The sequence below is a fragment of the Cervus elaphus genome, chromosome 3 (genome assembly GCF_910594005.1).
Source record: "Cervus elaphus chromosome 3, mCerEla1.1, whole genome shotgun sequence".
Lineage (NCBI taxonomy): Eukaryota > Metazoa > Chordata > Mammalia > Artiodactyla > Cervidae > Cervus > Cervus elaphus.
The window spans coordinates 37,848,832-37,866,833 of record NC_057817.1 but is presented as its reverse complement, the minus strand read 5'-3'; positions in this window follow the sequence as shown (position 1 = coordinate 37,866,833).

The window sequence follows — 18,002 nt, the reverse complement described above, 5'->3', positions numbered from 1 at the left end:
TATTTACTCCATACAATTCTATAGTATGTATGTTTTTAAGACAATATTATTATTTAAGACAATGCATTAGTTTGCTGTTAAAGGCAACAATTTGTGAAGCTTAGGGAATGAAAGATTCTGGTATTTTTGAAAGTAAATAAAAGTGCATAAAATGATAGAAAATGGAACTTGAATCAATAAAGAAGAAATAAATCCTATTCTCAGCCAGTTTAAAACCTGTGGAAGAGTAAAGGTAAAGAACAAACAATTCTTATGCCTCTTTCTTTACTCAGTCAAATGCACTTAAGCTCTTTCCAGGAGTATAATGTAAATATGAGTAATGGAATTGATTTTTTATCACACATACAAGAATAAATCAGGTGAGTTCTATTTCCTTCAAGGTATTTGTCTCAGGAAGTTAGACACTTTTTCCAATGAAGCTTTTATTAATGCAAACATTTTGGCATATCCCTTGGAGAATTGCCTTCAGAGTCTATGGAATTCTTTTAATAACCTCCAGGATGGTAAATTCACCTTTTGAGAATGAACTGAGAGTTATTTGGATCCACACATGATAAATAACATAAGTAAACTCACTCATCCAGAGTGTATTGATTTGATCCCAAAATTGAAGTATGGCTGTAAAGAAATGGCACCAGATTTAATGGAAATTCCCAAAGAAAAATTTTTTCCAAAAAATAATTTGAGCAATGACAGTATTATTAAAATGTGCTTTGTATCTTAAGTAAGCACTTTGGAGACAAGTACCTTCTCCATTCACTTATTCAGCAAATGTTTATTGAAGTCCTTCTGTGCACCAAGAATTGTTCCACAGACCCTCCTGGGATAGAGCAAGGATCACAGTGGGAAAACACACACACACACACACACACACAAACCTCCCGTCACAGTGGCTTATTTGAATATATGCTTATTACTTTGGCCACCTGATGTGAAGAGCCAGCTCATTGGAAAAGACCCTGATGCTGGGAAAGATTGAAGACAGGAGGAGAAGGAGATGATAGAGGATGAGATGGTTGGATGGCATCACCAACTCAGTGAACATGAGTTTAAGCAAACTCCAGGAGATGGTGAAGGACAGGGAAGCCTGGAGTGCTTCAGTTCATGGGATCAAAGAGTCAGACATGACTTAGCGACTGAAGAACAACTTGTTGCATAATTTACAGTTACACTTTTACCTTCTGAATTTGTGTATTTAATGATTATAATGAACATCTCTGCATCGTCTTTAAGATATGGTTAGTATTTAGTAGGTCTTCTGAGAGCAGTTTAGAATTTAAATCTCCTTGTCCAACACAACGCTGTAAACAATGCTATAAACATGCAGATGATAAATTTCCAAACTGCTTTGCCAGGGGAAAATCAAGAGCTGCTTATATTAAACTTCTGAGCTTTTAGTAAAGAGATGTAGCAGATAAAATATATGTGTATGTTGTGATTTGGCGCGGGGGGCGGGGGGTGGCTGGACAAGATTAATTTTAAAAACTCACTACTGCGTTCATAAAATATGAGGATATGATAAATTCGATGGAGCCAAGTAGGAAAGATTTGGTCAAGGAGGTTTCCTGGTTGTGTGCAACCTTACGGAGAGGATTTTCCAAGGTGCCCAAGGAAGACAGCATCCCACTAGCCTAGTAGTTCATAACCCAGAAGCTGAAAACCCGAAGTGCAACTGGGACAGGATGGCAGCGGTGGAAATGAGTGGCTAGGTCTTCCCTGGTGCCTCAGACGGTAAAGTGTCTGCCTACAATGCGGGAGACCCGGGTTCAATCCCTGGGTCGGGAAGATCTCCTGGAGAAGGAAATGGCAACCCACTCCAGTATCCTTGCCTGGAAAATCCCATGGACGACAGTGGTAGGCTACTGTCCATGGGGTTGCAAAGAGTCGGACACGACTGAGCGACTTCACTTAACGTCTTAACTTACACCTCAGGCTCTGAAGAAGAAGTTGACAGACTAACCAAACTCTCGAGCACTGAGGTGGCAGAATCTGGGGAGTCCCCACCTCCAGCTCCACAGTTGCCGCCGCCAGCACCTCATCGTTCTTAATCCAACCTCATCAGAAACCTCTTGTTCCATTTTTAAAGTGAATAGGAGAGGCTCTGCTGAAACACTCAAACGTCGTTGCCCCAGCCTCTCCGCAAAGAGGCTCAGAGTTTCGTTTACCAACGTTATGAACACTGTGTTTTAGCGAAATCTGCAGTGAGGCGGAAACCAGTAAGAATCCGGAATCTCTGCAGGTTTCTCGAGCCCCAGGCCGTCGCGGTTCCCGCCCGCTAAGGCCGCGGGAGGAGCCGGCGCGCCGCTGAGGCCCGCGCAGCACCGCCTCCGCCTCCGCCACGCTGGCGCCGCGCCCAGCCTCGCGCTCGCGTCCCCGCCGCGGCGTTCTGCCTCCTGTTTTCCCAATCGAAGTGCTTTTTAATTAGCCTGCATCGCTTCTCCAGTTTGACTACAGCGTCATGGGCTCCTTGCCCACCTGGCGCACCCTGAGCCACATCTTTCCCCAGGCCAAGCCCACCGGGTCAGTTCTTCAATCATCCGTACATCTAAAGGGCTCGCGCATACCTAGCGACTCCGTGGATTCTGTTTACATCTGTCCCTCTTTTCCGAGTCCAGCACTTTCGTGCTTTTGTCTGGCTTGATTTTATTTCTTGCCACGTCTCTTAAATATTTTCAACGCCATGTATGGGGGCGGAGGGGGGTAACATGCCTGTATACCTAGAAAGCAAAAATGTAATCTGTACGCCGAATTTGGAATTGATTTTAGATGCAAACCCAGAGGTTTTGAAAGGGGGTGCTTTTTTCACATCTTTTTTTTTTTTCTTTTTTCACATCTTTATTGTTTAATTATTTTATTTGTTGAAGTTGTCTCTGTAACTTGCAGCTACAAATGTTATCATTTGTAATGCATTTATTTAATTAAAAACTAAAAATGCTTTCTTTCTGGAGGAAGAGAATCAAAGTATGGGCAGGACCTGTCATGATCCAAAGGGCCGTCCCCTCCTGGGAAGCTCCTCCCTGCCTTCGCACAAGTCTGCTGAGAAAGGCCGGCTTACTGCCTCCCACCTGCCCCATGGGGCCTCCCACCCACACTCCAACAGAGCCCAGAAGTGCAGCAGGCCTGTTCTGGAGTGCAGAGGCCTGTGTTTTTGCTGAGCCTTTTCAGGAGAATAGAAACACACACACACACACCCGCTAGTCCCTTAAAAGCAGGAAACTTGTCTTTGGAGTAAAAACCATCTTTCTTGGTATACTTCTCCCCAACTCCTGAGACAGTAGATGCGCTACAGTGCCTGAGCAGTGAACGAATTGATTAATTTCTGACGAAGGAACAAATGAATAATGAAAGATTAAAGAATATGCAGCTTATTCCACTAATACATATCTTATTAAGGACCTATTATGTATATGTCGGCACTGTGCTGGGAGCAGTCTCTGCCATTGAAGAGCTTACAAATTCACTGGGAGGCAGACAAGTAACAATATGTAGCTGGGTGTGCCTTGTCAAGGAGCCGGAATGCGAATGCTTTCACAACACTGAAGGAAGGGTCTGGACTCAGAGAGGGGAAAGCTGAAGGGAGCCATAAACTGAAGATCCAACAAGAGAACATGAAGTATAAGGCCAAGAAATGAGGACCAAGAAGAAAGGAAAGAGTTCTGCTTTCAGTTAGCTGTTAAAGATCTCGTGACAAAGAGGGATGAGCTTTTTCCATGTGAGAATAGGGTAGCTGCTTGGTCCCTGGGAGCAGAGCAGGTAAAGACACCACCTGTTGTAGGACTTGGTGAGTGTAATAAGGAACCATCTGGGCTGTTAACAGCCATGCCTGAGCTGGCATGTGGGTTGGAACAAGGAGGAGCTCAAAAGACACATGGTCCATCTATTCTCCTCCATGGGACGCTCACAGGATGCAAAGTTGTAGAATGCTGAGGACCTGTGGCTGAGCACAGACCTTCAGGGGAATGGAAAGCTGCAGGCAGAACCCAATGGCAAAGGGAAGCTCAACAAACTCCTGGGTGCTTAGATCTCAAGCTACTGGAGGCAGGAGCCAGAGTCCACTTGCAGAACCACCCAGAAACCACTGATAAACTAAACTGACATGGGTGCAACCCAGCCCTACTCATCTCAGCTCAGGTGCATCAAAGAGATCACCCTCATCCTAGTGGTACAGAAGGAGGGGCCACTGCTCTTCTGGGCAAATATTATCTCCATCAGTCTTTCCTGTTTACACCCAGTAGCCAGCACATAATTTTTAAAAATATAAGACAATCTGGAAAATGTGACCCACAATTTTTTGAAGTGAAGATATTAGTACCTCTCTCTGGGTAAAGACTCTTTTGACAAAACATTAGTCTTTAGTCAGTCTCCTCTGAGTCCTCTTTTCAACTACACTTTGCCTTTGGGTTCTGTCCTTGGCTCTTTTATTCCAGATTTTAACAAGAATCCTTTCAGGTCAGTTCAGTAAAGATCCCCCTCCTTTGACATCTAACAAAATTCCTCACAGCCCCTATGGGTTTTAGTTTTCTCATCTTTAATGTGAGCTGTTGGACCCCATGATTTTTATCCCTGCTGCTCTGTCAGTGCACAATAGTAAGCCTATAATAAAGAGAACATAAACTGAATTTCAAGAATGGGCTGCTTTGAAAGGAAGGAAAACACTTCTCAAATGTGAAAACAATGTAGAGTTTTGGATACTACCAGAGCAAATGCTTTAAAAATCATACCTTCATTAACAGTTATGCATCAACAACAAAAAAAGGAATTTCTCAAAGTCTTACAGTTGACCTTTGAACAATGCCGGGGTTAAGGGCACCGATCACCATGCAGTTGAAAATCCACGTATAACTTTCTAGTCGGCCCTCCATATCCATGGTTCCACATCTGTGGATTCAACCAACAGCGGATCACATAGTATTGCAGCATCTATTGAAAAAAATCCCCATACAAGTGGACCCATGCAGTTCAAATCCCTGTTGCTCAAGGGTCAACTAAATTATTTAAAAATAAAATTAATACAAAGTTCTTAGAATACATAGTCTTGTTGTAGTAAGTGGTTATTAAAAATAAATTTCCCTTTAGCAAGCAGAAATGCAAATATGGTAACCTTTGAATTACTTGCTGACAATTTTATTTAACGAAACAACCAGGTACACCTTCAGGCTTTCAATTTGGATAAGGATGAGTGAAGACAAATCTGCCAGTGGCTTAAGTTTTTCTGCATGAAAATATGGACTAGGAAAAAAGAATGTGACTTGTCTAGTGAAATAAATAAATATTAGCCTTGAATATATATAGTAAAGGGAGATTTTTAGAAATCACTAATAGGAAGGTTGGTAAAAAAAAAAAATAATAAGATTGCCTCTTTTGTGAAATTCTCTGTGTAATCTCAAAACTCTGGATAAAAAGAATTAGAGGTAGTCAGTCAATCACATACCCTGTAGGTAGGAGAATAAGTAAGACTGTTGTTCTAAAATGCAATCTGGCGATATAGATCAACCACCCTAAACATCTCCATATACATCATGTGAACCAGAAATTTTACGTTTAAGAATTTAGCCTAAGGAAGTAGGTAATTGATAGAGAGGTAAATAAATATAGATCAATGGATAAATAGACTATATAGATAATAGAAAATGTTTCACACAAGGTTCTTTAAAACAGTGAAAACTTGAGAGAGAACCAAAAAGTCCAACAATAAGGAACTGGTTAAATGTATATACAAATCATCAGAATTTTAATCTGCCTTATTGACATATACAGGCCTCACATATTAATCACAATAAGGGGATCTTCCGTGGAAAAAAAAAATGAAGTGTAAATGTAATCTGTGTAACCTAATTAAATACAGAGCATTTCACTGTATTTAATTTTACCTCAAAAAAGAAATAAAAAATATTGTACTTCAGTTTAAGATATGTTTAAACCGTTTAAAGACTTGAGTTACTAATATCTGCAGTAACTTAAATTACTAATATATTTAAAATGTTTCCAAAAAACACATGGATTGATAGATGAGCATAAAGATGGTTATATATTAAGATATATGTCAGAGCAATACAAAAAAATTATAATTGTGAAGAAATAAACCTATACAGTAGTAGCCCACTTTGGTTATGTATGTGTTTAAAATTATATAGCAATTCTGAGAGAAGAGATCAGTTTCAGTCAGGTAATTCAGAGGCAGCAGCAAAGGTAAAACTAATACCTGGCTTTCCTTCTCAATGAATTGTAGGGACAGAAGTGGGGGTCATAAATTGTTTTTCAGTCTCTAAGTCATGTCCAACTCTTTGCAGCCCCATGGACTGCAGCATACCAGGCTTCCCTGTTCTTTATTATCTCCAGAAGTTGGCTCAAATTCATGGCTATTGCATTGGTGATGCCAGACAATCATCTCATCCTCTGCTGCCCACTTCTCCTCCTGCCCTCAATCTTTCCCAGCATCAGGGTCTTTCCAGTGAGTCGGCTCTTCACATCAGATAGCCAAAGTATTCGAGTTTCGGCTTCAGTATCAATCCTTCTAATGAATATTCAGGATTAACTTCCTTTAGAATTAACTGGCTTGATCTTGCTATCCAAGGGACTCTCAAGAGTGTTCAACACAACTGTTCAAAAAAAGCATCAGTTGTTCAGTGCTCTGGCTTCTTTATGGTCCAACTCTCACATCCATACATGACTACTGGAAAAACCATAGCTTTGACTATATGGAGCTTTGTCAGCAAAGTTATGTCTCTGCTTTTCAATATGCTATCTAGGTTTGTCATAGCTTTCCTTCCAAGGAGCAAGGGTCTTAATTTCATGGCTGCAGTCACCATCTGCAGGTCCCCATGTGGAGCCCAAGAAAACAAGATCCACCACTGTTTCTACTTTTTCCTCATCTATTTGCTTTGAAGTGATGGAACTGGATGCCATGATCTTAGTTTTTTGAATGTTAAGTTTTAAGCCAGTTTTTTCACTCTCCTCTTTCACCCTCATCAAGAAGCTCTTTAGTTCCTCTTCCTTTTCTGCCATTAGAGTATCATCTGCATATCTGATGTTGTTGTTATTTTTCCCTGCAATCTTAATTCTCAGCTTGTGATTCATTCAGCCTGGTATTTTCCTTGATATACTCTGCATGTAAGTTAAATAAGCAGGGTGACAATATACAACCTTGACGTACTCCTCTCCCAATTTTGATCCAGTCTGTTGTTCCATGTCTAGTTCTAACTGTTGCTTCTTGACCTGCATACAGGTTTCTTGGGAGACAGGCAAGGTAGTCTAGTAGTCCCACTTCTTTAAGAATTTTCCACAGTTTGAGTTCAGCAACCCCAGAACCCTTCTAGAGCCCTCCCAGTCCCAGGATATCCATTTGGAAGGTCTCAGGACAGCTCTGTCCAAGTCGTCATTTCACAGATAGAAAAACTGAGTCCCTGTATGTTCCAAGGACATAGAGGGAAGTAAAGACAGAGGCCACACGTTGTAACTCCAGTGCAGTACTCGCCACATCACCCAGAACAAGTAATAAGACAGTTTTCTAGAGAGAAAGGAAGAGGAGAGCTCTGCACACGAGCTCAATAGAGCAGTCAGAGAACAGTCCCTGTGGAAGAGAGCAAAGGAAGTGGCGGTGGGAGACTTACTGGCAAGGATTTACCTGGAAGCTGATGAGTGCTGGAGAGGCTAGAATTGGCAGTCCCCACGACTGAGCAACTTCACTTTCACTTTTCACTTTCGTGCATTGGAGAAGGAAATGGCAACCCACTCCAGTGTTCTTGCCTAGAGAATCCCAGGGACCAGGGAGCCTGGTGGGCTGCCGTCTATGGGGTCACACAGAGTTGGACACAACTGAAGCGACTTAGCAGCAGCAGCGGCATGGGGAGCAAAGCCAGGTTGCCATCGGGAAATATTTCTGATAAATTGTCCAGGGTGATTTCAAAAGGAAGGGAAACCAGTCTCCAAGATTCCAGTGATGTGCTGTGGTTTATTTTCCAGCTTCCCTGGTAGCTTAGTTGGTAAAGAATCCACCTGCAATGCAGGAGACCCTGGGTTAGAAAGATCTGCTGGAGAAGGGATAAGCTACCCACTCCAGTATTCTTAGGCTTCTCTAGTGGCTCAGCTGGTAAAGAATCCACCCACAATGCAGGAGACCTCGGTTCAATTCCTGGGTTGGGAAGATCCCCTGGAGAAGGGAAAGGCTACCCACTCCAGTATTCTGCCCTGGAGAATTCTATGAACTGTATAGTCCATGGAGTCACATTTTCCAAAATTAATAAATGCTCGGTTTCATACCTTAAAAATGTATATATATAAAATCCAATTTTTCTCACGTGTCTTTCTTTAAAAGTTGAGGTTATGAGAGTAGGGTGAAGAGAGTGAGACTGTAATCCTAAATCACAGTGTTGATAGCTTATATCTGAAAGTATTTTCCTCTTTCTACTTCTCTATTTTTTGTATGTTTATACTATACATATATATTTCTTTCAAATTGGGAAAATGAAATTATGGCAGAGACAGCCAGTTCCTTTCCATATCCAGTCACCCCTTCTTCCTTGATAAAAGAACCCTCATATTTTATGTGGGCTCATTACTAAGCAACCATAAGAGTCTTTAAACAGTCTCCCCTTCACTTTGATGTCGCCTCAAGGCTAAATTCTGAGGCACAGACAAGTGAAAATGTCGTATAATACTCCTAGGAGGGAGCACACCTTTCTAAGAATGGAAATAATACATGGCAGAGAAGGAAACTGGATCTCTGACAATGTGGCACCACTCCCAAATCCTGGAACACTCACTCCTAGGATTCATGGGAGAAAAATAAAATGCATCTTGAGTTAAGCCATTATTTTTCACATCTTTGTTGCTCTCAGCTAAATGTATGTCTAACTCATATAAAAAGATCCATTTTGAGAAAGTTTAAAAAATCATCAGAGCTGTTTGCAATCTGAACTATTTGACATTTAGGCTTAAGAGCTCCAAATAAAATGATAATAGAAGAGTCCAGATCAAGATGGCAGAGTAGGAATCTCCTGAGCTCACCTCCCCCCACAGACACACCAAAATCACAGCTGTATATAGAACAACTCTCTCTGAGAACAACCTGAGATTTTCTACAATTAAGGATGAAAAGGCCATATCAAGACAGGTAAGCAGGGCAGACACACAACCTAGTAAGAACCAATAACCTTGGTGCAGTGTTCAGTTCAGTTCAGTCACTCAGTCATGTCCAACTCTTTGGACCCCATGGACTGCAGCACATCAGGCTTCCCTGTTCATCACCAACTCCCGGAGCTTGCTCAAACTCATATCTATCGAGTCAGTGATGCCATTCAACCATCTTATCTTCTGTTGTCCCCTTCTCTTCCTGTCTTCAATCTTTCCCAGCATCAGGGTCTTTTCCAATGAGTCAGTTCTTCACATCACGTGGCCAAAGGATTGGAGCTTCAGTTTCAGTATCAGTCCTTCCAATGAATATTCAGGACTGATTTCCTTTAGGATGGACTGGTTGGATCTCCTTGCAGTCCAAGGGACTCTCAAGAGTTTCTCCAGCACCACAGTTCAAAAGCATCAATTCTTCGGCACTCAGCTTTCTTTATGGTCCAACTCTCACATCCATACATGACTACTGGAAAAACTGTAGCTTTGATTAGATGGACCTTTGTTAGCAAAGTAATCTCTCTGCTTTTTAATATGCTGTCTAGGTTGGTCATACCTTTTCTTCCAAGGAGCAAGCGTCTTTAAATTTCATGGTTGCAGTCACTATCTGCAGTGATTTTGGAGCCCCCAAAAATTGTCTGCCACTGTTTCCACTGTTTCCCCATCTATTTGCCATGAAGTGATAACACAGGATGCCATGAACTTAGTTTTTTGAATGTTGAGTTTTAAGCCAGCCTTTTCACTCTCCTTTTTCACTTTCAAGAGGCTCTTCAGTTCCTCTTCACTTTCTGCCATAAGGGTGGTATCATCTGCCTCCCTGAGGTTATTGATATTTCTCCCAGCAATCTTGATTCCAGCTTGTGCTTCATCCAGCCCGGTGCAATGTAGCAGGAGGAATATCATGATGCCAGGAGGTCCACCCTGATGAGTGAGGGGTCTGAGCCCCATGAAGGCTCCCCAGTCTGGAGGACCAGCACTAGGAAGATGAACCCCCACAATGTGTGGCTTTGAAAACCAGTGGGGCTTACATCCAGGAGAGCCAGAGGGCAATGGGAAATGGAGACTCCACTTGTGAAGATCTTATGCACAAGCTTATTCATTCTAAGTCCCAGCACCTAAGTAGCAGCTTGAAAGGTGCCTAGGTCAGAAAAGAAGGAGATTCAATGACTAATTTTAGGGTATGCACCATGGGGGCAGGGACTGGGTGGCACTTTCTCCAGGGATGGAACCACTGGCAGATGCCACTTCTGTCATTTTCCATCAGCCTAGCAAGCAGTGTGCACCAGCCCCAGGCTCCCCCTGATACCAGCACTGCCCACCCCAGCCACCTCAGTCGGCCCCTCTAAAGCAGCCCCCACCATGCCCCACCCCACAGACAATGCCGTCTAATGCCAGTGCCACTTCCACTTCAGTCAGTTTTGTTCTGGGAGGGCCAGCCCCATACAGCAGTGCACCCAAAAAAGTTGTGACCAGGCCTCATAGCCAGCCAGGATAGATGATAGCTCTACCTACAAGTCTGCCCATAGCAGTTCTGGCCAATCAAAACAACAAAAAGGAAGGAAATCCAAAGAAAAGAGGATAGTTTAAGGGGCTACTGGGAAAACATCAAGGATACGAACATTCACGCTATGGTGATCCTAAAAGGAGAAGAGAGAGAAAGGAACAGAAAACCTATCTGAATAGATAATAGCTGAAAACTTTCCTCACCTGGCAAAGGAAACAGATATTCAAGTCTGTGAAGCACATAGAGTCCAAACAAGATGAACCCAAAGAAACCTGTGCCAAGATACATTGTAATAAACTGTCAAAAGATAGAAAGAGACTATTAAAGGCAGAAAAAGGAAAACAATTAGTTAATGCAAGTCAGTTCCATAAAACTCTCAGCTGATTTTTCCAACAGAAACTGTACAGGCCAGAGGCATAATACATTCAAAGTGCTAAAAGGAAAAACCTTACAATCAAGAATACTGTACCACAAAATGATACCTGGCAAGTTTATCAGGTATCCCAGAAGAGCAAAAGCTAATGGAGTTGATCAGTACTAACCTGGCCTTACAAGAAATGTTCAAGGAACTTCTGAAGAAGCTGTAACTGGAAACCAGAATGTTATGAAAGAATAAGTTTCACTAAAAAGGTAAACACATATTACAGATAGTAGATCACTCCTCAATAATGCCAGCATGAAAGTTAAAAGACAGGAGTAGTGAAATCATCTGTATCTAAAATAATTAGTTAAGCAATATACAAAATAAAGCAATACAAAATATGACAGAAAAAATATAAAACATGGGTGGGAAGGTAAAAGTAGAGTGCTTTTAGAATGCATTCAAACTTAAGAAACCATCAACTTAAAATAGACTGCTGTACACATAGACTGTTATAAATAAAACTCATAATAACCATAAATTGAAAACAGATAAACAAAAAAAGGAGAGAGAGAAAGGAATACAAGCATAACACTAAGGAAAGTCATCAAATCACAAGACAGGTGAACAAGAGAAGAAGAAAGAAACAGAGAGCTGCAAAAACAAACAAAAACAACAAAATGGCAATAAGTACATACCTATCAATAATTGCTTTAAATGTGAGTGAGCTAAATGCTTCAAACAAAAGAAGTAGGGCAGCTGAATGGATTAAATAAAGAAGTTCCATAAATATCTGCATACGAAAGACCCACTTCAGACCTAAAGTTACCCCACATTGAAAGTGAAGGGATGAGAAAAGATATTCTACACAATGGGAACAAAAAGAAAATTAGAGTAGCAATACTTACATCAGATAAAATACTTTAAAATAGGATCTGTAACAAAAGACAAAGAAGGACATTGCATTATAATGAAGAAATTTAATCTGACAAGAGGATATAACACTTGTAAATAGCTATGACTCAACATGGTGCCTGAGTGCTAAGTCACTTTAGTTGTGTCCAACTCTGTGTGACCCTATGGACTGTAGCCCACCAGGCTCTTCTGTCCACGGGGTTCTCTGGGCAAGAATACTGGAGTGGGTTGCCATGTTCTCCTCCAAGGGATCTTCCCAACTGAGGGATCGAACTTGCATCTCTTAGGTCTCCTGCATTGGCAGGTAGGCTTCTATACCGCTAGTGTCACCTGGGAAGCCCATAACTCAACATGCTGCTGCTGCTAAGTCACTTCAGTCGTGTCCGACTCTGTGCGACCCCATAGATGGCAGCCCACCAGGCTCCCCGGTCCCTGGGATTCTCCAGGCAAGAACACTGGAGTGGGTTGCCATTTCCTTCTCCAAAAACTCAACATAGGTATATCTAAATAAGAAAATATATCTAAAGCAAATATTAACAGATGTGGAGGGAGATATTGACAATCCCCTGCAATATAGTAGGGGACCTTAATGCCTCACTTACATTAATGAGTAGATCATCAATACAGAAAAGTAATGAAGAAAATTTGTCCTTAAACAACACATTAGACCAAATGAGTTTAATATAGATATAGAGAGAGCATTCTACCCTAAAACAGAAGAATACACTTTTTTTCAAATGCACATGAAACATTCTCCAGGGAGAATACATATGAAGCCACAAAACAAGTCTCATAAATTTAAGAAGACTGAAGTCTTAAAAAGCATATTTTCAAACCACAAAGGTATGAAACTAGAAATCAACTACAAGGAGGAAAATGGAAAAAGAACAAGCACATGGAAGCTAACAACATGCTTCTAAACCAATAAGCCACTGAGAAATCAGAGAGGAAATTTAAAAACAGTTGGAGACAAAGTAAAATGGTTCCAAAATGTATGGATGCAGCAAAAGCAATTGTCAGAGGGCAGTTTATAGCAATATAGGCCTACTTCAGAGAGCATGGAAAATCTCAGATAAACAATCTAACCTTACACCTAAAGGAACTAGAAAAAAGAAGAATAAACAAAGTCCAAAGTTAGTAGATGAAGAGAAATACTAAATATCTGACTGGAAACAGGGACTTTAAAAAATTAAAAGGATCAATGGACTAAGAGTTGGTTCTTTGAAAAGATAAAACTGATAAACCTTTAGCCAGACTCATCAAGAAAATAAAAGAGAGAGTCCAAATAAATAAAATCAAAAATGAAAGAAAAATCACAACCAATATCATAGAAATATGAAGGATCATAAGAGATTATTATAAACAATTACAGTCAAACAAATTGGACAAGCTAAAAGAAATGGATAAATTCCTATAAACATATATCTTTTAAGACTGAATAAAGAAGAAATAGAAAATCTGAATAAACCAATCACTAGAAATGAAACTGAATTAGTTATAAAATGTCACAAATAATAAAAGCCCATGACTCACAGGTGAATTCTACCAAGCATTAAAAAAATGTTAACTCTTATCCTTCTCAAACTATCATTAAAAAATTAAAGAGGATGGTTCTGATCTCATTTTACAAGGCCATCATTACCCTAATACCAAAATCAGATAAAGGCATTATCAAAGAAAAGAGAAAATTACAGGATAGTATCCCTGGTGAATATAGATGCAAAAATTATCAACAAAATGTTAGCCAACCAAATACAACATTACAATAAAAAGAGCATACACAATGATCAAGTAAGATTTTTTTCTACAGATCCATAGATGGTTCAAAATCTACAAATCAAACATGATACAGTACATTAACAAAAGAAAGGATTAAAGATTATATGCAACAGATGCAGAAAAAAGAACAGAGAACAGTGCCGAATGTAGAGAAAAGAGGATACAGTAAAGAAGCTCTACAAAAAAATGGTTTTCATCAGTTCAAAAAGGATTTTCAACTTTGACAGTAGAAAATCTTGTAATCTGATTTAGAGGACAAAATGTTAAAACTACCTGCTCTATAAAATGACAACAGAAAGAATTTTGAAGTTTGTACACACACAGCATTTTCACTAAGATCTGCTGCCCCAATGTGAGGTGCTCAGTGCTTCTCTGTGTGTGAAGTTGGTGGCAGGGCTGGGAATCAAGCCCAAGTATCAGACAGACCCAATTCTGCTACTCCATTTCCACAGCTACTATTGGTATTAGCATCTCCCAAGAATGGAGCAAAGAGAATGAAAGCCTGGGTCACACTGTTGGAGTATGTGACAGATCTAGCTAAAAAGACCAGCCAGTGATAGGAAAAGGTGAAAAAGAATAGGATCAGGACCAGGAAAGTACAAAACAAAGACTAACAGAGAAGCCACATAGAGAGACCTAATGAAAAAACAATATCGACAGGGCTGTGCATCAAACTACGTGGTCTGGACTATGACCTCCCAGACACACAGGTCCCTAATAAGAGCTGTGTTTGTGATGCAAACTGGCATGTCAGCCAGAAGGAGCAGTTTAGAAAAGCTACTGATCAACTGTTGGCTGCCGATTAGAAATAAATAAATCATAAGTAATGTTACATTTGTATTTTCTCTGAATAGCATTTATATTGCTTCAGTTCAGAAGTCTAAACTCTAGTTAAGGAATCCATTCTAAATATGGAGGTCCCATATTAAGGGTTTCATAGTCAATAAGCTTGAAAAACATTAAGCAAAATTAATCATTTTACTAAAAAACTTCTCAGAGCCTTCACTATGCTAATGTACATGGTGATGACCAAGAGACAGATATAGTCAACTCCATTTGATCAGAAGACACTTTTTAAAGGAGAGCAGCATCTCAGTAGACAGTGTATCACAACTTAAACTTCATGAAATACTTGTTTAAGAGTGTGAACAAAAAATGCAAACTTTCTTCAGAGCTCACTCTGTGTAAAAATAATAATGATAATTTAAAATCATTATAAGTACCCAAAGATGCCTGTGCTTTGCAAACACATAGGCCACAGGGCTTCTCAGAAGAAAAAGTGCAAAACTCATCTTCTTATTGAAAATTGGAAAAGGATCTTGCTTAGGGGAAGTATTTTGTCAAATATTTAGAAACATCTGGTATTTATTAATAGATTCAATTTATAGGCAATAAGTGAATGGTAAAGACATCTAAGAGACAAACAGAAATGTCTTATCAATAAACCCAGAACACTTTTCTCCAGACGTCTGCTCGGCTCCCTCCCTCACACTAGAGGGGACTTTTCTTGTCTACTATGGCAACTCCAGTAACTCTCTAGCCACTTACCTTGCTTTCTGCTTTATAGCACTTATCCACCTACATAGTATATAACTACGTATTTATCTGACTGTCTGTTTCCTCACTACATTTTGACCTGCAGAGGCCAGGACTTTTATTTGTTCATCTCTGTATCCTGAGTTCCTGGAGCAGTGCCTGTCAGTCAGTCAGTCAGTTCAGTCACTCAGTCATGTCCGATTCTTTGCACCCCCATGAACTGCAGCATGCCAGGCTTTCTTGTTCATCACCAACTCCCGGAGCTTGCTCAAACTCATGTCCATCAAGTCGGTGATGCCATCTAACCATCTCATCCTCTGTCGTCCCCTTCTCCTCCTGACTTCAATCTTTCCCAGCATCAGGGTCTTTTCCAATGAGTCAGTTCTTCGCATCAGGTGGCCAAAGTATTGGAATTTCAGCTTCAGCATCAGTTCCTCCAATGAATATTCAGGACCAATTTCCTTTAGGATTGACTGCTTGGATCTCCTTGCTGTCCAAAGGACTCTCAAGCGCCTTCTCCAATACCACAGCTCAAAAGCATCAGTTCTTCAGCACTCAGCTTTCTTTATAGTCTAACTCTCATATACATACAGGACTACTGGAAAAACCATAGCTTTGACTAGATGGACCTTTGACACATTGCAGGCCTTCAAAAATATGTATTGATTAAATACTCAAAATAACTCACATTAGTTTCTAGCTCTACTAGTGATGCTTTTCCTGGAAATATTTCATGGACCTAAGCATTTAAAATTTCTCCCTGGGAGCTTCCCTGGTGGCTCAGTGGTAAAGAATTTGCCTGCCTATACAGGAGACACGGGTTCAATCCCTGAAGCAGGAAGCTCCCACATGCCATGCAGTAACTAAGCCTGTGTGCCACAACTATTGCACCTATACTCTAGAGCCTGCGAGCCACGACTACTGAGCCCATGTGCCCTAGAGCCTATGCTTTGCAACAAGAGGAGCCCCACAGTGAGAAACCCATGCACTGCAACTAGAGAACAGCCCCCACTCACTGCAACTAGAAAAAGCCCAGGCAGCAACAAGACTCAGCACAGACAAAAATAAATAAATAATTAAATAATTTTAAATGGTGCATGTAAAAATAAATAGACAGCATATTAAAAAGCAGAGACATTACCTTGCCGGCAAAGGTCTGTCTGAACTGAACTGAAAAATAAATCTTTAAATGCAATAATAGAAGAAAATTTCTCCCTGTATTCTCAGAAAAATTAAAGGAATCAGGTTTGTCCATGGTCAAGCTCTCTAAAATTGTAAGAATTATATTTTAGGTTATTGTCTAGGTTGGAATTTTACCTTTCAAGTTATTGACTAGCCAACATCCAATGACAGCATCACCTTTTCATTTGTGGCCAATGAGAGGTAAGATTATTCTTTTCTTTCATGAAAAACAATATTTCACATAGCAAGCAAACAAATATTCTCAAGACATAGAATAAGTACAAAAACTGCTGAACATCTTGATATTGTGTGACCTCTTGTCATGGACTGATTTGCGCTCCTTCCCACTCAATTCATGTCTTGAAGCCCTAACTTCCAATAAGACTGTATCTGGAGAAAGGACCTTTAAGGTGATAGTTAAGGTTAAGTGAGACCATAAGGGTGGGATCCTAATCTAATAGGATTGATGTCCTTATAAGAGAAGGGAAAGACCTCTCCCTCTGCACATGGGCACAGGAAAGGCCACATGATGATTCAGAGAAAAAGTGGCTGTCTGCAGACCAGGAAGATAAGCCTTACCCAGAAATTAAACTTTCTTTGAACTTAAGCCTCCTGAAATGTGAGAAAATTAATTCCTACTGAGGGACTTCCCTGGTGGTCCAGTGGTTAAGAATCCACCTTGCAACGCCAGGGACGCAGGTTCAATCCCTAGTCAGGGAACTAATATCCCACATGCTCTGCAACTACCGAGTCGCGTGCTCTAGAGCCTGTGCACCACGGCTGGCGAGTGCTGCGAGGAAAGACCCCACATGATGCAACAGAGATCCCACGTGCCACAACCAAGACCCACCACAGCCAAACATGTGTGTGTATGTGTGTGTGTGCAGGTGTGTGTGTGTGTGTGCATGTGTGTGTATGTGTGCAGGTGTGTGTGTGCTCCCACTTGTGTCCAGCTCTCTGTGACCCCGTGGACTGAAGCCCTCCAGGTTACTCTGCCCGTGGAATTTTCCAGGTAAGATTACTGGAGTGGTTTGCCATTTCCTACTCCAGAGGATCTTCCCAATAAAGGGATCAAAATCACATCTCTTGCATCTCCTGCACTGGCAAGGAAGGTTCTTTACCACTAGAGCCACTTGGGAAGACTAAATATATATATAAATGCACACACACACACACACACACACACACACACACAGATATATAATTCCTATTGTTTAAGCTTCCCAGTCTGTGATATCTTATGGTAGCACAAGCCAACCAAAATCATCTCTTTTTCTTGAAAATCATGTACATTTTCCAAAGGCTACAAACAAAACAACCCAACCCCTGCAAATCCAAACTTTCCTCATAATGATTTGTCTAGGGGGGTCCATCTTTTTCATGGATGAAGCAGCATGTTACATGGCAAGTGACTGAAAGTTTCAGGCAGTGAGGCAAGACTGTTTAAGGCAAGATTATTCTCAGCATCAACTGAAACCATCCAATCTGTCTGCACAGAAAAATTTCTGATAGACTGATACTTTGAAAGGGCATGTACCAAAGATAGGAAAAAGGGCAAGTGAGTAGCATCTGTAAGATGGACAGGAAAGTTAAATAGCACAG